This window comes from Charadrius vociferus, unplaced genomic scaffold, assembly GCF_000708025.1.
Source record: "Charadrius vociferus isolate BGI_N301 unplaced genomic scaffold, ASM70802v2 scaffold72, whole genome shotgun sequence".
NCBI lineage: Eukaryota > Metazoa > Chordata > Aves > Charadriiformes > Charadriidae > Charadrius > Charadrius vociferus.
In genome coordinates, this window is record NW_009647830.1 from 1507114 (window position 1) to 1515610 (window position 8497).

An 8497-nucleotide genomic window follows, 5' to 3' on the forward strand; every position below is an offset into this window, starting at 1 on the left:
AACCCTAACCATTCTGTGATTCTGTGATTCCTGACACAGCCTGGCTTGTATTTCTTTGGCTTTTAGACAACCTGATGGTCACTTGGTGCTTTGGAAACAGAAGCTCCCTTTTCTGTTTCAGGGTGCAATTTAACATCCGCCTGCAGCAATAGGGAACTGCTTAGGAAGGTCTGTTTGAGCTCCCAATAATCCTGGGAAGCAACATTCTTGCTTGCTCAGCGAGGACACAACATCCACTGTTTAATTGCAGAGAGATGACAGGTAAGCTTTCAGCATTTTACTACTGGCACACATTTTTCAGAGACTTCTAAACTTGGCAAGAATTAAACAGAAGCAGCAAAAAAAACCATTTTCCTCTAAAAATGCACGCTTCTGCCAAACCTACCCTGCAAAGCCCATGACACTGTGGTTGCAAGCGACAAAACAATACATTTTTTTTTCCCCAGAAATTCATGCTCAAAAAGAACCCTGAACATTTTTATGAGAAAACAAACAAAAAAGGCAGCTGGCATGAAAAACTTCAATCCCAATGCTTAGGAGTTTACTACAGCTTACCAGGAGGGAGCTTGCAGGCCTGACTGATAGAAAAAAGAGTATTTCCATCTTACAGTTCAATAAGCCAAATGTTTTTGATGCCGTGTGTCCCATATTAAACTCACTCCAAAAAGTGGACTACACACAGAGCAAAAGATGTTTATTCTAGCAGAAATATCAGAGATCATTTAGAATTAAGAAAACTTTACAGATAGGTCTTTCTTTTTAATTTCAGAAAAGACTCGATAAACTCAAGAAGGGTTATCTGGTACAGACGAAATTGGGATGAAATTTTAGGCCAGAAAAAATAACAGCACCAAGAACTACTTTCAGCTTTATGGAAACCACAAACGGGAGGCTTACAGAAATACCATCTCAATCAGCTCCAGTGGCAGCTGCCGTCAGCAGAAATGCTCACTCCATTGTACTGGGTAGGGAGGCAAGAGGCACATTGACTTAAGATGTAAACATAAGGTTTAACATACAATTGTGTTCAGAAATCTAATTAACAGTATATGCCAGCCTGGTACCCAGCAGACTGGTTCTCTCTGCACGCTCCAAATCCTGGTAGCACGCTGAACATAACGCCTTAACCAAACTGTGGCACTGCAAAGCCCATACATGTCAGAAGGCACAACGCAGACAGTTCCAGCTTATACTAAAAATCCATTTATGAAGGGACAAACTTGTCCCATTTGACCAGGGTTAAGCAGTGTAACAGTAAAAGTGATAACTGCCCTGTGCAAGCGTTTCCATTTTTGATGGCAAGGCTAGAAGTGAAGGAGCACTAGAGGAAACCACTTAATAAGGATGATAGCAACACCTGCACCTTATAGAAAACGGAACCCAGATAAGTCTTTAGGGCTGATGATGTTTGCACAGTATGAAGAGTTTACCCACAACCTACCAAGTTAGCCAAAGCTGGCTGTTCTCATGGACTAATTATAGGATGGCTGAAAACACACCGTGAAGTCTGACTGTTTGTGCTCCTCTAATAAATTCTGAGCCTGACACCGTTTCAACCATCTACAGCACAGGGCTCAAGGCGTACAAGGGGGAAGAGCCAGACTGCTCACTGGTTTCAGGGATGTGTGGGGACACTGCAAATAATGGGGGGGGAACTGGAGGAAAAGGAGAGGTACTGGACTATAAGGGCAACTGGGGCATGGGGGATGATGGATATCAGCTTGGGTGGATAGCTCAAGGGATAGCAATACTATAGGAAACCAGACTTTTTTGACTCAGATATTCTCAAATTATTGTTTCTTCGTTTGTTGTGGTTATGGCCCGTGCAATCCAAATTCGCCGCAGTGAGGGATACAGAAAGAGGGAAGGAAGAGGTAGAACACAACACTCGTTCTGCATCCCGCTCGGAAAGCCTGTGCTTCCAGCCCCTGCTACTCATGCATGCAGCCTTTCCCACCTTCACTCCTCTCCATGATGCCGTTTTATACGGGTGTGAGGAAAAACAAGGCTTCTGGAGCACACAGGTGGGACTCTCACATCTAATAACTTCTCAAATATTACTGCAAATCCCTCGCCATTCTCTCCAGAGGCATCTTACTCCACTTATTATTTCATTTCCTGTTTGTTCCATTGTAAGTTTCCTTTTATTTAATTTCATGCAGCTTGGCAGAATAGCATCAAGCAATTAAAATGAGGCACATATAACACTCACAAAAATACTGCCAGAGTCTCCAATGTTCTCTCCATCGTTTGAATTAATTCACGTTTCACAGATACGGGCCTACAATGCCTCTTTCACTCTGCACTTCACTCCCATTTGCAGATATTATAGTTAAATTATATAATTGAATCAATATTCATCAGTAAAACATCTAATTACCCACCAGTTTTATAACTTCGATGTCTCTCATGTTAGAGTCAGCCCACAGATGATATGAATCCCAGGGCAGGAGAGTTTCAGCAGCCGGAACGCAACCATCGATCTTGGCACACGACCATGCATTAGGCTTTCGCTCACTGTAGAAACTGCTGGAGAAATCGTTCCTTGAGTGTGGGACCTCACCAAAACGTAACCTTTAATTTGAAAACAAAAAGCATTCCCCGTTCTTGCAGTCATGAAATCACTGACATGACCCAAATGAAATCCAGTGCATCTTCCTTACTCTGGAGACAGTCTGAGCAGATCTGAAAACTTAAGAACAGAGTTGTTCATCTAATCAAGTTGATTCAGAAACCTAAACTGGGGGGGGCAGGGGGAGAGGGAGGAAGGTCTTAATCAATTTTGTGTCCCTGATGAGCTTCTCAGGAACATCCAGTTAAAATTTTCAGTCTGAATTCCAAACTGCTGAAGTGCTCACTGTTCTTTACTAAGCTATAAAAAGTCCAAACTCTTTCCAGCTCCTCTTCCAAAATTCAACAACATAGTAAAGCAGTGTCAATATAAAAGCATAGCATCTTGGCAGCAGAACACGCAGAAAAACTATTTGAAAATGAACTCGGTTCGTAAGTTTTAGGCATCCGTTTACATGCTGCACTCCTCTTTCTAAGTATCTATCTTGCTGTTCAATTAGAAGTTGCTTAATTTTTTCTAGTTTACTGCAAAATTAGGCCAGGATGTATACCGTACCTTCTGTTGCATCTTTGCAACCCTATCCTAGTGCTCCAAAAACTTTAGCACAGGAGCCTGCAAGGAAAGCTTCACTGCAAGTCTGATTTTGCCAGCAATCTTGTAACACAGGACAATCTCTCTGAACCCTGAGTTTCAAAATAGGATGCATTTATTCACTCAGTCCTTACAGAAGCACAGTTAAAACATGCATGAGAGGTTTAATCTCTGAAGCCGCTAATAAATACGATCATCTGTAACTCCAAATCACAAGGGGGCACCACATGCACCACACTATTTCAGCGCCAAGTAGCACATTGTTTGGGAATAAGCTCTAAAAACAACCGGTGCATTATATTATGGAAATAACATTTTCCCAATTGTTCTAATGAATACAGAACAGGAAACCTGAAGAACAAATCCTCCACTGGTATAGATCCATCAACTTCAGTTGAGCTCCGTTACAAATAATTTCAGCTTTATTACTTAGAAAGTATGCAAGTAAAGTAACAATCCATTTGAAATTAAAATTCTCTAGCGCTTTGTGTGGATCACCACATGACTATTAAGATAACAAAATTAATCACAGGTTTTCTGTCTCAGCCTTGGTGGTTTTCATGGTTTCCGCTGTTGTAGCAGCGAGACTCTACTTCTCTCTGAAAACACCGTCTAGAAGCTAAAGCGGTTTCCTGAGTATTTCCATTATCACAGCCATTCCCAGACTATGAAACTCTTATGCTTTGTACCAGTTGGTTATGCCTCTCCCCTAATTTCAGGATAACCAACTCTTCACATAATGTAGCTTTACAATCTCAGAGAGCAATTAATCTTCAGCCAGGCAATCAAGAAATAAAGTGAATGTAATAATTTTCCCTTTTAAAAGCTATACTGTTCCTTAAAACCGGATAATATCCTAACTTGTTTCAAATTTATTTACAAGTTCTTTATCTCATACAACTTAAGAAAATTAAAAGTTTGTTATTCTGCCGTGCCTCAGCCACATTTTAGGTGCTTCATTTTCAGTTGAAACCACCGTTTCATCTCTGCTCGCTTTCGTCATACATTTCAAACCAAAGAACCATCAACCTTCACATATGGTCTCAAGCATACATTCGACTTTGTTTTTGTTTTCCTCTGCTTCAACACCTCCTCAGATTACTCATCTTAATTCTCTCATACCAAACACCCATTAGCATTCAGTCTTGTTTTATTTACTACCTCCTCCTGGGTTTCACCCACTTAAGATCTCCCTTATGGTTCTTCAAACCCGAAGCTGCATAGCGCCAAGCACACGGCGCCTGTTTTCCCCGCACTACAAATTCATGCTACGAGCATCAGTGTGACTCAACTCCAAACGAGCATTAGAATGGCACTTGCATTAATTGTTAGTTATTTCTGACAGCCCTGGAGAGTCTTCACATTAAGAAACAGTCTCTTGAAACCATTTTAAGCCTGCTCCCCCATTACGTGGCAACAAACGGCAAAAGTGAAAGGAAACAAATAAGGGGCACACACTAGAAATAGACATTAAGAAAAGCTACAGAGAAGGTAAAGAAGATACTACTCTACTCGCTTTTAACAGAAAATACATACAACGAAACTACCATAAACTGGGAAGATCTTGTTTTAAGGGAAAAAAAAATAAAAAATCACTGAACTCCAAATTAATTGTCACAAAGCACTATGTTCCTATAGCCCACTGTTAAGAGTTAAAAAGTCATTTACATTGAATGTGAAACATTCCCCATTATACTGTTTTAAAGTAGAAGATAATTTCCTTTAAAAAATGAAAAAATATGAAAAGCAAATCTTTGTCCAACAGACCCAAGCAAAACCCATCCTTCTGGGAGGGTTATTCAGTAATTACTCACAACACCACGTCTCACACCTTCCTGAGGCAGCAGATTCCAGCTAACATCAAAAACAGAGTATTAATCCAAACCACGGTACTTAAGCCAGGACTTAACCCTAAGAACACAGAAACAAGGAGTAAAGCAGCAGTACCTCTTTCCCCAGATGACAAACCTTGCTTTTATGAACAGTTGTGACACTAGCTCTTTATTCCTTTATTTCAGCCTGTTAGTCAGAAACATACTGCTTTTCTCCGAGTAAACACTAGATTTTCTAGACATAAAAGTAGAAGCTCAACACCAGTGCAGTGATAGATGAAGAATAAATAAAACCCACCGTAAAGTAGCTGGGATGAAGAAAAATGTTTTAAAAATAAATATTCACAATAGCTTATAGAGAAATATGCACATGCACTGCTTTAACCAACATTATTGAAATACATGAACCCTGAATCATTGTGTTTGCTTAATGTCATATGAAATGTGGGTGTTCTCTTGTTTTTGTTTTAAATGCCAATAGCCATCACCATTAATAAACAAATGAAAGATAAAAACAGTCCACAGACTGTAGGGAAGAATCAGAAAATGGGAGAAAAAGGTCTTCCAGTCATGCGAAAATGACTCCATGACACAGGCACCTTGGCCTTTCCTTGTCCTCATTCCTTTAAGCGTACTATTAAACAGGACAGGCAGCAAACCTGAAATGACCCAGGACATGACTGCAAACAGATGAAGGGAAGGTTGCACATGTACTACCCAACTTTGAGCTCTTGAATTATCTATCTGGACTTCTAGCCATACCCCCAATGGAGAGAAACATTCCCTCAGGGAATTACGCTCCCATTTGCCCCCACTGAAGCAATGTCTCTTCACTGGCTGGAGAGGGGGCCCAGCCAGCCAAGTTCAGCATCCATTTCCTTCTCCAGGTGTCAAGGACACTTTCTTAAGCCAGCCACACTAGGAAGGCAGCCAAATGAAGTCTCAAATGCTACATTCAGTTGCCAGTGTCTGAGGTCCCCCTCCAGCCACAGTATGCGAGAAAGCATGCGTCACCGTATCTCTGACCAGTGAACCCTTCTGCACAGAGATGGGGGACAGACATCCACACACATTTCTCCTGGCCTCTTCCATAGCATCTAGCAGCACCAACCATCAAACATCTCCTTGTGTTACACTTACGATGATACCACGGACACAACATCTCCAACTATCTTCTCCTACCCAGAGTGCTGTTACAGCACAGCAGCCCAAAGGCTCATTGGTCAAGATCTTCTTGAACATGTTAATCAGGTATGTTGCTCTCTCCTCCGCCTCTCAGCTCTTCACCGAACACAAAGCTTAGTTTGAAGTCTCTCTCTCAATAAAAAACAAAGGAACAAGGACCCTTGTAGACCCTTACTGAAGTTTTTTCCACCCTAGGACCACAGCTCCTGTCACAGTTGCACGCTATCAAAGCTACGAGACTACCCCAGGAGAAGCCAGTCCCCCCCTGTGGCATCCACAAAGCCATGCAACTCACTCCTAAGGAGGGTGTGAATGACCGCAGAATCCAGCGTCTTCCAAAAGGAACACAAATTTCCTCTCCCTTCCTGCACTACAGCCATTTCACACATAAACACAGTCTCAGAAGAAAACTCTTGTCAAGTTGAAACGGCTACAAAACAAGAAAAAGGTGATTCAGCTCTGAGGACATGCTCTGCTGTGCTCTAATAAGCACTGAAGCCTAAAAGAATGGAAACTAGTGAGACAGAGGCTTTAAAAACTCACTGTTGCCTTCATTTCCATTTCCTCTCCTACTGCCCAGAGGCTGATAGGAAAAGGAATTTTTGCTATTGTTAAAAGATACAAACAAGATAGTCAAAATAGCTCAGAATCTGATCGATACCTTAAATTGTGGCCAATTTCCGATCACAATTTCTCACCCTGTATTATTAGCTTTAAGGTCATCTGGCCTTACTCTGGGTATCATCACCTCTGTGGATATTTTAAATTTTTTTCCTATCACATCAGTAGCTCTTTTAACCCATAAAGAATAGCCTGAGTCAAATTTCCAGCAAGTGAAAACATGTGTATGAATCTATGCTAAAGCTCCAAGACTATCTAGGCACTTAAATGTCCCTTTATGCATCTACGGCGAAAAGGTAAGTGCTCAAGTTGCCACCCAGCCCCCATAAGCACCTGACAGACCCCTACTCTCTGCTGCAAGGTACACGAAGAACGACTGAAATCCTGACAACACTGAGCAACCATTTGCCAGAGTTTCCATCCACACTGTGGAAGGCACTAAATAAGACCTTCCCGTGACTGGGCTCATGCACAGGACCAAAAACAACATGACGATAGTGAGTGTGCGTGTATATACACGGATATGCACCACACAATGGTGGCCATCGAGAGAGCATGGATTCTGTGAGCGAGACTTCTCCTTTTGGAGTTGAGATGCTGTCCTGAAATCCCTTCAAAACGCACATCACAGGGAACGAGATGAGACTGTCCGTTTCCACTCCTTTACAAGAAAGGACTGAACTATACAGCGCCCTAATTCCACCAGAGCGTGCGCTCCCACGCATGCTGATGCGGCCCAGCCACCCCGGAGTCACGTCTAGCACTTTCTCTTGGTTATCTCGCACAGACACGGCATTAACAAGGATGGCTGTTCTCCGACAGCTGTGCGACCTCGCATTAAGCAGGGAATAGCTCTCCCATCCTGGGACTATTTCAAGACTTAAGATAATTTCTCTGGCGAATGTGAGGGAAGTTGATAATTACCAAAAGCTTACGACCAAGAAGATGTGTTCTTAGGGTAGTTCTCATGAATGAGAATTTTACTTCCAGTCCCCAACTCTACCTGATTTGAAACAGAAATACTGACTAATCTTTCCGTTTGACCCACTTGAGCTCCACTGTGTAACTATTCACTGCAGCCAAGAGTTGAAACAGGGTACCCCACAATGTCAAAAACGCACTGAAATAAACTACTTTTCCTTGCCCCCTTGCTCTTAGCTTTAGGAAGATAACTGTTTTCACAGTGGGAGGAAATGAGTCAAGGCAAAAGCGATCACCTGGCAGCATCCTACTTCTTCTTTCACTTCTTCCTTCCATCCCTAGAAGATAACATATGTCCTGGTGAATATGTCATATATTAAGTAGCAAAAAAAAAAAAAAAAAAAATTAAAGCTCTTTGAAATGCACATAATACCATGATATCACTTTTATGTAACTCCAAAACGAAATCTAAACTCTCTTGCATCTCTTCAACATGAAGTGCTGGAATGACAACGTATTTAAGGGGCTTCTTCCAACAGGACTCAGCCTGCCACACAAAACCAGTTGCCTATTTCCCAATTAGCCGCCCCGCACTCCGGCTGGCGGCGGGGAAGGCTCACGCTAATTCATCACTTACCGCCAGCGGCAGTCACCGCTCCCCCGCACCGCGCCACCTTCCCCGCGCATGTCGCGGCTCTGCACAGCCCCTCGCCCGCGGCCGCAGCCCCCTTCGGGGCCGGGATTCACCCCCGGCCCGGCCCGGAGCGGGGCGGAC